The sequence below is a fragment of the Pseudochaenichthys georgianus genome, chromosome 5 (genome assembly GCF_902827115.2).
Source record: "Pseudochaenichthys georgianus chromosome 5, fPseGeo1.2, whole genome shotgun sequence".
Classification (NCBI taxonomy): domain Eukaryota; kingdom Metazoa; phylum Chordata; class Actinopteri; order Perciformes; family Channichthyidae; genus Pseudochaenichthys; species Pseudochaenichthys georgianus.
This window is the reverse complement of record NC_047507.1, coordinates 12,387,335-12,402,870: the sequence shown is the minus strand read 5'-3', so window position 1 is coordinate 12,402,870 and position 15,536 is coordinate 12,387,335. Positions and strand designations below refer to the sequence as shown.

General features: G+C 39.4%; 1 protein-coding gene across 3 annotated transcripts in view; it reads left to right on the top strand.

Annotated features, from left to right (window-relative positions):
- Window positions 1–15,536, top strand: part of dlgap4b (discs, large (Drosophila) homolog-associated protein 4b) — a 104,216-nt gene that overhangs the window by 60,801 nt on the left and 27,879 nt on the right. For all 3 annotated transcript variants that reach the window (XM_034083652.1, XM_034083653.1, XM_034083650.1), the window contains one exon: window positions 6,820–6,869. The gene's annotated coding sequence lies outside the window, so the exon portion shown is untranslated. The remainder of the gene's footprint in view (window positions 1–6,819; window positions 6,870–15,536) is intronic.

Here is a 15,536-nt window from a genome sequence, read left to right as displayed (position 1 = left end):
TCACCCATTGGATAAAGAAGCAGATTAGCTGATGCAATGCATCTCTCTTAAGCCAGGTCTTACAGAGCGTGCTGCGTTCACAGTCGGCCTGCATTTTACCAGCAGGCTCCATTTACACCGTCTGCCACTCGAGCGTCTATGACTAAGACATATACGGATTCTCTGGCTTATCACAGGTAGAGCTGAGGGAAGCCTGCTGCAACATTTATGTAATGTCTTGTACTTAACATTCTCTGTTTTACAGAATACGACATAGAAAGGATTGTTCAAAATGCAACACAAACACGGACAGAAACACACGGTGATCAATCCTGTCGGGCCTGAGTTGCAAATGGACCGGCTGGTCTGTGTGTTTTTTCAGATTATGCTAAAATAAACAACTGAGACATTCAAAGTGTATCTGTCAATACCATATAAGGCTCTGTACTACTCTTAAGCAACACAAAACGCTGAAGTGCACATTGAATGACCTGAGAGTGAGTTTTGAAAAGCTTGAGTAGATAAGACCAGGCACTGGTAAGCGGTCTATAGTTGATTTTGACTCTAATTGACTCTAGAAAATAAAACTTCTAGGTCCCTACACAACAGAGCATCTCCATAGTCATACAAAATACAAGGTTTGGCTAGTTGGAGACAAATTATGTAGCCTCTGTGTAAATGTTTGTACCTGTCATTCTGCATCTTTCAGATCATGGAGCCTTACAGTTGATTTTACTGCATTGTCCAAACAATAATTGAATATGGTCCAAACATAAATCTTCAACTAATAAACCAATTTGATCCTCATCACTACATATCATTTAAATATATACAGTATAGTATTCTCACAAGATCTGGTCCCTCCATATGTTATTGAGTTGTTGGAATCAAAGTAAACACACTTGCAAATAAATAAATGCTGCCACTTAATATTTAACAAATGTGATCAGTGGAAGTTTGAGAATGTACAAATAATAATTTCTTGATTCATCTGTTGAGGGAGAATCCTTTTCTCTTTTCCACCAATATTTTCTGGCCTTTGGTCAGAAAGCGTAAACGTGGTTTGAAATACAACTGCTAGAACCGGGTCAACAGGGAGTTGTATCAAGTGCAACCTTGACATAAGGTTGAAGCAATTATATTCTATACTCTAACCTATCAAGAGGGCACTGCAGGTGATAACATGCATGCATACTGGAAATGGAACAAAAGGGAATTGATGTTCCAAAAGATGACCCTTTTAAAATGTTCTCTAAACATGTTTCAGTTTTGAAAGCCCTGCCTTCAACACGGAGACATTGAGCGAAGTCAAGCCAGATCCAGGAATAGATGTAGAGATGGTCTTGCCCGGGATTGCAAACGTTGACTGACGTAGTGGAGTTGAAAGAAGTGGCCTGTTCAATATCAACCACAAAAAGTACAACTAATAATTTGAAATAGACATAAGAGCGTTATTTCAACATAATGTTAGCAGAGATTACAAAGAGGTGTCGATGCCTTGATAATTAAGTTATTTATAATTAATTTGTATTTATTTATAGGTACTTTGACTTGAGTTTGAGATAGTGATCAATCTTTGGAGTACATTTTGTTCAGCTCCTTCTCTCCCTCTCTCTGTACTCCACCCCCTTGTTCCGAGCAAGGAAGAAGTTCAAAGAACAAAAGCAGTCTGCTCTGCTGCAGAGCTGAGGAGTTCTGTGATTTCAAAAGCGGAAGTAGTTAGTAGTTCCCAGAAAACATACACATTTAACTCCCAAATAAGATAATGAAAAACAATGTATGATATTGTCTAACAGAAAGTTGATCTCAAGGGTTATGCCTTACTTTTCCCAGACTTGGTTTGAAGGCATGTATAACTTAACATCAAATATCTCAGAACTTGTTTAATAATTCAAAGTCTAATTAATCTCCTCTCTGCCTTCTGAAGCCAGCTGTATTCATATGATGACAAATCGGCAGCCTCTGATTTGCCTCTGAAATCATTCATTTAAAAAGACTCACCGTCGGCCTCTGGCTGCAGATCTGTGCTGCTGTGTGTTCCTGCGTTGAGAGATTGTTGTCATAGGTCACTGTGATTGGCAGGACCTGTTTACTCAAAGATGCAACATGCTTTCAATGAAAGAGACTAAATGTTGTCGAAAAACAGTTTTTTGTATATGTTGTGACAATCTTCTTCTGATCACCATCTTTTCATTAAAACTTTACATTGCAAATGTACTTTTTTTGGCACATCTGCCACAGTTTACTGATGTTACTTTGAGTCCCTGTTTAAGATTCAGGGCATTCAAAAATATGTTTTTAATTAACATGAATAACTGAACATTCTGTAATGATAATTTGTGTTGTCATACATTTTGCACGCGCACACACACACACACACACACACACACACACACACACACACACACACACACACAGCTTCCATTATTGCAGTGACCACATTTAATCCAGCTGCCATTTCCGCTGCCAGCTACTGATACATTAGCATAATTATAACATGCAGAGATTTTTGGAATGAAAGTGTGATTCTTTCCAAAAGCGTTGTCACGCTGCCTCACTTGTGGTTTTCCTCCTCACTCACACTTAAGTTTCCTCCCATCTGCTCACTGAATACTACAAACTGCATAAGTAGGAGCAGTTCTCATCCTTATCTTCACGAAATGTCCCAACAGATTTCTGAAGGACTCTTGTGTCTGTTGGCCTTTTTCACCAGCCTTAGTTAGATGAGGGTTTTTTTGTTAACGTTTATGTAACTGTTTTAAATTTCCATACTTTAGTTACAGCATTTGAATGATCAATGTTTTGCTTGATAAACCCAGACATAGAGACCTTCAGGTCCTGCAGTAATTGGGTTTGATGGTTAAGAAGTGACAACAAAGATTTGTTTAATTTAAAGCTGAATAATTGCACAACTCTGGCTGCATTTTGGAATTAGTCCAAAAATAATTAAGTAGTATAACGATAATATGTTGTTTCATCTCTCAGAGGAGAACCAGTAATCAGATTAGTACTCAGAGTAATGAAGTAATAAATGACAGACTAGAAATAGATGACATTCAGAACAAGTTTTCAAAAGAGAAAGTAACTGAATATAACTTTCATCATCATCCAGTTACATTGACATAACAGCCGACCAGATGTGTTAATTAATAATAATTAACACATTAGTTTGTATTTAACGTGTCCTTGTGAAATAGACCTGTAAGTGATAAGCTAAAAAGAACTAAAATAAAGGATTAGGAAGTCTAAGACTCTACACATTTGACAGAAATCCATCCAAAAACGATACAAGCAGAAATGTTTGCTTAATATTGTTTTTTATTCTAAACTAGGTTTGCCCGGCTCTGAGACATTTGCTGCAGTATAAAGGAATCATAAATGCAATCAATGCAGATGGAAAATCCGAAACATCTAATCAAATGCAATTGTTTCTCAATTGGAGCCAATTTCCATCGTTGAGAGAGATTTTGCACAGCCAATGAACAGATATTTATAATGCATTTCCTAAATGAAGGGCCCAACCCGCAGATCCCTCTGGCCTGATGCCTCAATCTGTTTCCCAATCTCATTTTCTATTTATCTTACTCTGCCCATACAAACCTGGTGCCCTGATGTGCAGTTTGACATTAGTCCTTCCAATCTCCAGTGTGCGATGAAGCGGGAGAAGAGTGGTTTGGCTGAATTCCTGTTTCCGAATCAGTCAGTCCTTAAAACTCCATAAAGTGTCCTTGGTTTGTCTTCTTCAACTTCATCTGTGCTTTGAAATGTTTCTCCCAGGAAGTGTTAGGAAACCTAATGGCCTTCTTGTGTGGCTCCAGCTGTACGTGGATGAAGTTATGGAGAATTGGTTCACCCATTATCATTCACCAATCACCATATACACTTGCAGTCAATTTCTTTAAAAAAATCACTTTGATTCTCTACAATTGATTTTATTCATAATAATAATAATAACTAACAGGTGGATTTTGCTCTTGTTCTTGTCATTCTTCTTCTTGTATCTAATATGAGATGACCTTTAACACTGTGAAGGGGTGTGTGTGTGTGTGTGTGTGTGTGTGTGTGTGTGTGTGTGTGTGTGTGTGTGTGTGTGTGTGTGTGTGTGTGTGTGTGTGTGTGTGTGTGTGTGTGTGTGTGTGTGTGTGTGTGTGTGTGTGTGTGTGTGTGTGTGTGTGTGTGTGTGTGTGTGTGTGTGTGTGTGTGTGTGTGTGTGTGTGTGTGTGTGTGTGTGTGTGTGTGTGTGTGTGTGTGTGTGTGTGTGTGTGTGTGTGTGTGTGTGTGTGTGTGTGTGTGTGTGTGTGCTCAGTTTCTCTTGACATTTTAGTGCAAAAGGTCACAGCACTTTTGAGTACTGTGTTTGCTGATTCTATCCCAAAAGTCAAAGCTAACCACGGTGGCAAACTGTTTAATTTTTTTTAACTTATTTCTCGTATTCACAACACCAACCTTGCAAGTATGACTGAATAAAAGAAATAGAAGAAAACCTTCTTCAAAATTAGGATAACATTAGCAGAGTAAGTTATGATACCTTAAACAAGGTCAACGATACAACCAACAATAAATAAAAAAACAGATCATAAACATACATCTAATATATATTACTTTTAGAAGACAATAACATATCGGAAAAGCTTTGTGCTACAGCGGAAAACAGGATTGGTCCAGAAGGTGCAGGATGTTGGTTCAGTACGGGGGCGCTCAGCCAATGGGCTGAAGGGACCTCTAAAGCTGTCTGAAGGCCAGCCGCTTCATCTGGCAGTATCATGATATTAAAGCCAAACAGAGGGACAGCTTAACATTTGCCACCTGTCTCCCGGTTTCATTTCAGTCCATGCTGCTTTTATATTTCCCAACTCCTCAGTCAACATGTTCAGACTTTGTTAAATGTTCCTTTGGCGGGACAGTGTGTTGGATTTGATGGCATCTAACATTCCAGATTGCATCCAACTGAATACCTCTCACTCCTCTATTTAAAAGACTGAAATTGTATCTTTCAGGACCCTTCCTTTAAACAAATAAAGCGTGAAGGACTGTGACGAAGGTAACTTCGTCACTATGGACTGACGGCTTCAGGCCGGGTAATAGGGCACTTTATTAGCGTGATTGCACAGTATATGTTGTCTGTGGCTGATGATTGTGTGCACCTGGTGTCCTTTGTTGTCTCCTCCCCCCTCACCTGTGTCTTGTTGTGATGATTGGAGTGTGGGTATTTAGGCTCTGTTGCCCTGTCTGTTGAGGGGGCTGGGTGTGTGTGTGAGATCCTTGTGGCTGCAGGATGTGGACAAAGAGAACGGCAGGATTGAGGCGGTGAACTTTGTGCCCATGTTTTTAATAAATGCCCACGTCGGGTTATATTTTAGGACGTTCTGCCTCTGCCTCCTTGCTTGGTCTGGGCTGCTCAACGGTCAGCTTCACAAGGACATACTGTTGAAACATGTTGGAGTCAGTGGAGGAACCGTTCCCAATGTGTATATATATATATATATATATGAAAGGCTTATTGTAAGATAACAAAAAACGAAATTATTCTTAGATGCAGGTTATGACACACTTGTGAAGACTATACACCTATGAAAACATAGCTAATACACCATAGTTATGAAGATTTTACTACACATTGGCCCTTTTTAGTATGACCATCGGCAGTTTACAACCTGGAACCTGGTATGGACAGTCCACTTCTGTTAGAAAATCACAGCATTGGTCCTTCGTTCAAGCACTTAACACATGGGTGATTTTAGAAGACAGGAGAAACAGCCTATTTTGTGGTTTAATAAAAAACTAAATGAGGCTCCAATGTGGATACCGTTGCTTTCTTCCCGCTGAATATGTGTGTTTATGTGCCACCATCAAAGACTATCAACGGATGAATGCCCCAAAAAATCAAAGAGAATACTCAACAGTTTTCATGCTGGGAGTTGGAAATATGTAAAGGAATGAAACAGAGCCATAAAACCCTGTGCTTGTGAAACTAATGAACAAAGGCGTCTTCTCACTGAATATTCGAGGCAGAGGAATCCATAATGCAAAATAAGAGCGGGATGCAGTTTGATGTATGACCTCAGAGTCTTTCCCTTTGGATTGAAGATGGCTCTTGTCAAAGTATGGGCCTTATGTAGTTGGTGCTGAGAAGCTTCAAGTCCTTCTCTGACATTGGACATGATAAAAAGACAGTGTTTGATGGACAGGATTATGATGTACACTTAAAGCAAGCATCTAGGCTTAAGGAGATAACGTAATAAACTCAAGCATACACATACGTAAATACTTTAGATGTCCAAAGGCACACCAACACACTTATACACAACGTGCACTGGTCAAACTCTTCAGTGTGGACTCTGCAGTGTTACCAGACAGGACTCATGGGGAGTGTGTGCAGACAAGAGCCTTGATCCAACATCGTCATAGTTTCTAGAACACTGCAGTGTTATAAAAGCGACTGGAATATGGATGAGTGGGAGACTGCCGTGATCGAAATGTGCACGCTAAAGAGAGTCAGTGCTTGTGTGCTACCCTCGAAGGTGTGGGAGAGGAAGAAGGGAGAGATAAACTAGGCCAAGGAATAGTAAAGTAGACAACAAGGTGGAGCTGCTCGCAGATACTTCACTGGCCTGAGCCTGAACACAAGCTGCCCTCAAGCACTGGGTCTCAATCTGATCGTTTTAACCCAATTCGCAATGCTGCATGGCAAAGCCTACTCATCACATCTTTGTGTGTGTGTTTGTGTGTCTTTAGCCGAAAGATGCTCATTTTTTGTTGTAAATAAATAAAGCATGACATGGTTGTAGTGGTTAGTGACATACATAAACGCTGACACATTTTTCCTTGTATCTCTTTCAGGAAAACCTCCTCCTACTCGGATCGGTGCTTCTGAAAAATGAGCTGCCAATGTAAGTCCTTTGCCTGACCTTAGCACTCAACCGGTAATGTTGCTTTTCAATTAATTAAACCGAGCAGAAGTTAAAATTGAGTACACAAACACTCATGCAGGCACCGAGCCGTAGCCTCGGATTTCTAACCTTTAACTTTCTGCTCCTCACTAACCATCAGGGACAGGATTCACCCCCGACTCCATTTATTAGAAGCTAATTGCTATTCCCCGCAAATACGCTGACGGAACATCAAAGGCTGACTCACTGCATGACAAGCTAGTGGAATTCAAATCAAACACAATCCTCCGTTCAGTATTATGCCACACAGTTGCTACCTCTGGTTTTTGTTTTGTCATTCTCAGCACAAGGAAATATTTGTGCTATTAATAATGCATGAGGATGTGAGACTTTCCAGTGAGTTTTCCAGAAGCTTCTGTAGTTGTATTACAAACTACTGCTGGTGCTGTTGCTCTCAAACAGTTCTCAGGGCAGAGTGGTCGGTCAGTGCTGGTAACGGTCCAGATAAGAAGCTGCAGCTTTCAGAGAAGCACAGTGGATAAGATTGACATGTGAGGAACAGGTTTACAGGAATTGTATAGTGAAATCACATCTGTTACACATTACGTACTCGTTTTATGTATTTGATATGGTGAGTGTGTCACATCAGTTTCCTATTTTCACAAATTCTATTGACACAGAGCAACATCAACGTTGTCAGGAGTTTGTGACCAACTCAATCAAATGCATAGTATTTACTGTACCACAGTTTCCAACCTGATAGGAATATATGTGACTTTTAAGCAGCTAAATCCATCCATTGTTGAAATAAAACGTTTTAGTAGTGAAGCTTTTAAGCTTATGAGTTGTTCTATACACTCATGCAACAGGTTGAACCGTTCCAACACTGGCATATTTATTTCACGTGATTTTTGATTTATATGATATTAAATGACTTGGGAAGATGGAGATTTTTTATCTTGGCTTGATGTAATTCTTCATTGGAATAATGTCATTACAGTAAAACATAGAGGAAACATGAGTGTAGTAGTTTACACACCCTTGGTCATTGTGTTATCGTCTTACTGCCGAATAATCGATTTTGATCATGGTCAGTTTCTGGCAACCCTAATATATATATATATATATATATATATATATATATATATATATATAGCTTCTACTCCATTCTGCCACTTTATTAGATGTAAAATCTCACAGTACTGCACCAAATTCAATTTAAGGATTACACAAACATGACCACTTCTCACATGCAGCAACATATTCAATGTCATGCCACTGCCCTTCATTCTTTCTCACACACACACACACACACACACACACACACACACACACACACACACACACACACACACACACACAGCGCTATACACACACAGCACCCGTCTTTGAGGTCTCTCTCAAATATTTGCATCCACACCTCCTATATCACACAACGCACATGCACTCTGAGACATGCATTTGCATACAAATACACCATTTGACATTCACACACACACACACACACACACACACACACACACACACACACACACACACACACACAGGCACATGTACACCTAAGCAGACACACACATTTTCACACATATTGCCAGTTTCTTTCAGAAACAGGGGGGCCTGCCAGAGGTGTTGCTGTGGTTAGGAGATAACAGGAAGCTCCAATCACGGGCTTCCTCTCAAGGCCCCTGATGGTAGTCTCCCTTGGGTGGAGGATGAGAGGGTGTAGCTGACATCACATTCACTATGGGCCATGCTAGAGATGTTAGAATTGGGGTTGGGGGTTGCGTTTGACACCCGCTTTTGTACAGTAACCGCAAACACTTTCTCTACGGTGGATTAATTCCTGCTTTCCTTTTTAGGTCAAAGTGAGACACGTTGCATTTGCCAGGGGATAATCGGATCAATGATCTCTTTGCAAAAAGGAACGACAGAAATGATACGGCCACAATATTGAAACACTGCGATCAAAGCTGAGCACGCTCTGTGAATGAGAATAAGAAGGAGAGCTGTGATTGATGCAATACGTCTGTCTGCACACAAAGAGACAGACTGTGGCTATTTTCCTGAATCACAGTGTACAACTTATTTTGTCTCTTCTCTCCTTTGCACACTTTGCACACTTTGCACACCTTTGCACACTTGCATAACTAATCCTATGTTATTAAGCCTCTTATGGGTGCAGACAGTAAGAGGAAGGCTTGGAAAGGCTCTTTAGGCGGCATCAAAGTGCTCTTACCGTCCTACACATAGAACATAAGCTGGGTATCCTAAATACTGAATTACTTCCTCATATTCATTTTGCTGCATGCAACACTCCTTCTAGCTCTTTTTATTTATGTTGCTAAAAAAGCAAAAATATATATACTTGGTTTCCAGAGATGAGTCACAGCCGAGGAAACATTTGTTCTAATAAACCAGGACAAAGCACACAGCCCACTCACGCTGTGATAACATTTGTAGAAAAAAGAATCAAAGTAATGTTTTACTATGTCAAGGTCAACATCCTCTCCAACTCAATAGTCCCATCAGCAAAGCAAATCCACATTAGCTGATGCCGTTCAGTTTAACAAGATAATGAGTCTCAGTGGTGATATTTAAACCTCAGTAGGATGGAAATCTCCCGGGAGAAAGTTGATTAGAAAGACTTAAAATGTAGTGAAACAGCCTCTAATTTATAAAGCACACTTTGAAACCACTCAAACAACACCGCTTTTGTTCATTATTCACGGCTGTGACAATAACTAAATGTTGCTGTAAATCCAAATATTGTCGAGATGGGAAAATGTCAGCCCTGGTGCATTGTGTCAAATGTACAATGTAGGTACATGAAAAACAGGAGTTGTGCTTGTCACATGTCAGAAAATGTGTGTGTTCTTGTTGTTTGTGAGCTAAATGTTTTATTAAACACCTGCAAAGAATCTTCCTTTAACTGCCAGACCAAGAAAAAAGCTATGGAAAAAAAATGTTTTTGCATTTTCTTATCAAATGGGCCACAAATCAGCACAAACAATTTTATTTTTTTTGACTGACCACACAGTTTTGTTTTTATGAGCCTCTACCAACTGGTCGAGCTGGCCTTCTATGGTAAAAGTACATTTTCAACAATCATCATATACAGTACAGTTGTATGCATCAAACTCAAATAAAACAAACTCAAATACATTTGTTTCTTTTATGGAAAATTAGCAATATTTTATATATATTATATATATTGGACCAGATATATTCATAAAAGATAATACATTATAATTGGAAAAATGGAAAAAAGTAATGTAAAGTGTTTTTCATGATAAAAAAAAGACTCATCTTACTGTATATGCTGAATTGGCCTAACAGGAAACCACTGGCCTAACTAACCTAATGCATGAAAGGTGCTATATAAATTATTATCACTCTTTCACTCTGAGACTCATAAGGCAGTACTAGATTTAGTAATATTACCATGAATCTAGCCATCTATTTACCATATTTTATTGGAAAACATCTGAAACTCTGAAAAAGTCATATTGCTAGCTTACCATAAAAGGCCAATTCGACCAATTGGTTGAGCATATTTAAAAAAAAAAAAAAACACCCTTGTTAAAACTTTTTTTGTGCATCAAGTTATCTAATTATGTTCAGTTAGTGCCCTGCCACTAAAATATGTCAAAAAGGATATGGTTGCCTTACAAAAGTTGACCAAAAAGAGTGATTTCTTCAGCAGTGATTTTTAGCATTGCCAACTTCCTCAGTTGAAGCTAGCTGAAGGGCTTTCTGTTCGAACCACAGTGACATCTAGAGGTTGTTTTGTGCATAACATGTCAACCAAAGGGTAGAGCTGGCTGAATTAGATGGAGTTCAACAAGATATCAAGACACAAAATGTGCTCTACCAAATGGTGGTGCTGGCAGTTAAAGGGTTAATTGAGAGAGAGAAAGAAAAAAAATATTTCCCACAATGGGAAAAGACTTGACGCTCAGCAATATTCATCTCGCATCACGGCCAGGTGCTTACACCCAGGGCTTTTACAGATTTAATAAGAGAAGAAACATTACAATGTTATCAAGCTTTTCCAAGGAGTGAGTTATAAGTACCTCTAAAGCTTTTTTAATATCAAAAGACTGAGCGTGAGCATAGAAAGCTGATATCTTTATAGGTTTGACATGATATTGATATCATAAATTACACTGAATAGAATCACGCCATAAATAGTATTTTATGGTGTCTGAGGACTGTTTGGCGATTACTCCAGCCACAAGAATAATGCTGCAGGACCACAGACTTTCCATGAGTGCACATAAATAGCTGCATTAAGGGATTCATAGCCGCGCTTGGGGCGGGGCTCTTATTTTGATAATCGATTAATCAATACAGTTATTTTTAATGCAAAAACTGCGGAGAATTGTGTGTTTTTTAGCCTCTCAAATATGGATAATTTATATTAAAGTCAATATCTTTGTGTTTAGACTGACAAGAAAGACTTTTAAAGACTTTGGATTTAAATTCAAGGTATTTTTCACAATTCTCTGTTAGTTTATAGACCATAAAATCTGCAGATTATTTTATAGTGAAAATGATCCTTTCTCACAGCCCTACAAGTACCCATAGATATTCTCTGTAAAGCATGCTGCTCATTGGAGTCTGCAGCATAATACGTGACTTTATGGAACATTTGAGGGATGTAGTTCACATCTCCTAAATGTCAGGGCTCTGCGTGATTTAAAGCCAGTAGATGCTGGCTTTATGATCGTTGTCATGGCAACGGCTCATCCTTGTGCCATTGACAGGTTGACAGGCGGCCATTAGGGTATTATTGTGAAGTCAGGTGGGGGTTGTGAGGCATGAATGCAGTGTTGACCCACTTGGCGTCCAGAGGGGACCCCTGTCCTCCCCCCCCATCACACAATCACCCCTCGCATCTCGACAGGAAGTGACTTTTCACCTTTTCCTTCCCCAGCAGGAAGCCTGACTGCTGCTGCTGTTTCCTCTGAAGAGAGAGATAGTTCAAGGCTCTGTGGATGTATTCGACTGAACCAGCTATTGTGTGTCAGGCCAGAGCATTTTGAAGTGGGAGAGGTTTAAGGCTTATCCTGGTGGGATTTATAGCAGTGGGTGACTGCTCATAGCTCATACACATGCGATGCTTCAACTCACAGACAGCACAGGACATCACTGAGCTGAAGCTCAGGAGTAAGATTTAAAAGCTTTCATTAAAATGTTCAGGTCTTACCAAAGTTAACTTCAGATAAAAAGAAAAGAAAAACATCAAACCACTTCTTACCCGATCATTTAATTTTGTCTTGCACTGGAGGTCAACTTAAGTTCTTGCTCTCTTAATAAGGCTAATTTCGGCTTTAAACATGAAATAATAATGCTTATTGATGTTATCCATGCTGTTTGCTAGAGCACATAATTGGAGAATCTGCTGTGATATGCGAAAGTTTGATATCAAAGAGAAGCTGAGGTTTTTGCTTTAGGTTTTTCAGCATGCGATGCCTTCAGTATTATAGATATTGTCGGAATCTTTTCGGCTTTGAAGTAGATCCTTACTGTGTGATGGATATGGAGTGTGTCTCTGTGAGAGCGTGTTGATGGTGCCCGTGCATTCATAAAAATATGTAAGTGTCTGGGAGTGTGCGTGCATAATGTGCGCACTCTATGTCTGTTTGCATTAGTCCTTTTGATTTGCCCTGAATCCAGAGACAGAGGCCACAGCTGTAGCCCACAACCCTCTCCTCCCACTGAGCCTCACTGTGAGCACGACCCAGCGAGACGCCCATCTCTGTGTCATTCCCAATCTAAAAATACACTCTCAAATAAAGTAACGATGGCCATGTCTGGTCACAGTGTCTCTAAAATTGGGTTCAGATCGGTTAGAACTTTTGCTTCCTGGCAAAAATTGCTTCAATTCAAGGCAATCAAAAGACAATACTAATATGCCATATATACAAAATAGATAAAATAGGAAATCACCATTTCTCATTTTCTGCAAAATCTTCAAAAGTTCGGCTGAAGCTAATATGAAGTTTCAACTGTCTGACATATTGCCAACTCAAAAGGGTATCTCCCAAAGTTACATTCTTTTCATTAGAATGTCTCCCTTTGTGTCACTTCCTCTCCCCCGGCTCAGTATGAAAACACCGTCTGGGGAAACACAAAGAGGGAATTTCGTGCTCAGAAGACAGACACATTGGAAGATACCCACTTCATTTGACTGTCTCAGGCTGCTGCAGCCTCATTTTAGCTCCTTCTGCACTTTAATAATGTATTTATGGTGCTCGAATTTCTTACATTGAAGTCACGTTATGAAGGAATAATTCCATGGGCAGTATGACAAGCAGAAAAAAATACTCTTTTTAGCCTAATTATAGGAATTTGTGTATTGTATTAGGATTGACTTCCACATCTAAGTCTGCTTTTCTGTTTGATTCTGAATGTTGCGAAGCTCTTTTACAACGTAGTTATTGGAAAGTGGTGACTGTGGGAAGTTGTTCAATAGCGTTATATTTACTAGTACATCTAAATGCAATTGAACGCTGGCTGTGTTTTTGGTTGTTTACACAGAGGTAGCTTCACCACTCCAGGTAGCTTGTCCGCAAAGCGATAAAAACAAGGTCAAAGAGGTGGATGGTATATATCGAAACATGGCCCGTGATAATGCATGCCACACGGATTAGAGGTGAAGGTCAAAAGAATAAGCTACATTTTATACCATTATATGGCTTTAGGATTAAATGTTTTCACTTTCCATTGTTGTCTTTTTTAAATCCACACAGTAGCTCCAGGTTCTACAGATGAATTGTTATCCGCTGATTTGTAGTCAGACTTGGCTTTGGAACCCGAGGCACAGTGCAAACATTTAGAAAGCGTCTGTGTTTGTTAACTTTGTGGATAATGAAATAGAGTGAGATCTAACTCAATCTTGAATCAACATGTTTTCAATATGCAAAATGTGTTACTGCAGTAAGTAAAGAGCAGTAAAACTAATTCAAGCCCAAATCTGTCCAGACTATATTCAGAACGTAACCTTGCAGTCAGGCAGCCCTTCACCAAAGGAAAGTGAAGTGGTTTGTCCATCTTGGTCTATTCAAAACCACCAGAAACCTTTGACATGAACTATAATTGTAACTCATAGAACATGAGAGTTGCTGGTCTGCCTCTATTGCTTAGCTTTTTGATGGTTACTGTGTGCCCTTGGTGTTTTAAAGGGTTAGTTTCTGATTCACCAAAGTCACACAAATATGACATACTAATCAATGGAGAAGTGGTAAAGCAACAACTTGTGTTCAGTGAGGGTGTCGTATTGTCATACTGATATTCTGTATCAACTGTGAAGTCCACTGAGACAAATGTAACATGTATGATATTGGGCTATATAAATAAACATTGATTGATTGAAAGTATTTTCAAAGGGATCTGGTGGTTTTGAAGAGAGCATAGATAACCGCTTCAATGTTGATGACAAGAAAAAGCACTTACTTAATACAGCGTAAATCTAATTTGTTTAGATGGCTTAGATACATTTTGTTCATATAGAGATGTTCAGATATTGTTCCTGTGCCCCTGCCAGTTTCTACTAACTGCAATCTTGCTGACCGACATTTACCTACCTCATACAATCTCACTCATCATTTTAACGACCTCGCTTGTTTCTGCACTTACTTCCCTCCTGGCAAATTAGAGAATAGGAACAGTGATATAATATCAAATATATAACTAGACCTACATTTCAGTGCTTCTGACAGACACCAACGATGCTTGTCAATACAAAGCCTCTGAGTCGCTCACCACAATTAACATCTCATGATAATAACAGCAAGAAAGAGCTGCCTATTTTTACATCTTAAAAACTGAAGGTGGCAAGTTCAGCTCCTAAATGTATTCTCTGTTTTTTCATTCCAGGCTTTCCTTATTCTTAAAAAAACTAAAATGGCTACAGTATTACGCCATACTTCAAACACAGAAATAGTTTAGGAGGACATGGAAAGTGCTATCGCTATCAAAAGCAGTGAGGTGGTGCCACTCTCTTTAACTGATATCCTTTCTGGCTCACAGTCTTCAGAGATGGGCTAAACTGAGTGGGTCATCTATCACAACAGAGGGGAGCGCGGTAAATTTATAGCTGTGAAAATAGACCAGAGCAGCGCCCTGATGGAGGAGACAGAGTGTAATTAGGACAAGGTTAGCCTGCTTCACACACTCGCTTGCATGCGCACTCATACACGCTATTTATTAATAATGACGTGACACACATACATACAAGTGGGCTGTTTGAGTGTCTCCGCTGGCAATCACTCACGCTGGCATTCAGTGACTGACAAAGTATTAAATTACCACTCAATTCAATGGGTCCTTATAACTTAAAACAAAGCTAAGAAAATTCAAAATCTTTAAAGCAGGCAATTATTTTCTTGCATATGCCTCACATAATATCACTCATTTACACCCTCACAGCTTTTCTGGGATAAACACAAGCGTCGAACGCTCGCTAACTGACACACATCTCCTCCTCCAGTTTCATCTGATTAGCTCTCTTCAACTATAAACTCTTCCTCCTCCCGACTATACTTCTCCTCACTTTTGGTCTCACATCATCCTCTTCCTTTATATGTGTTTTACACAGTTTACTCATTTTTCACACAATCTCGGTCCCTTTAGATTGCTTTCATTTTCACTGCTGTCAAACGC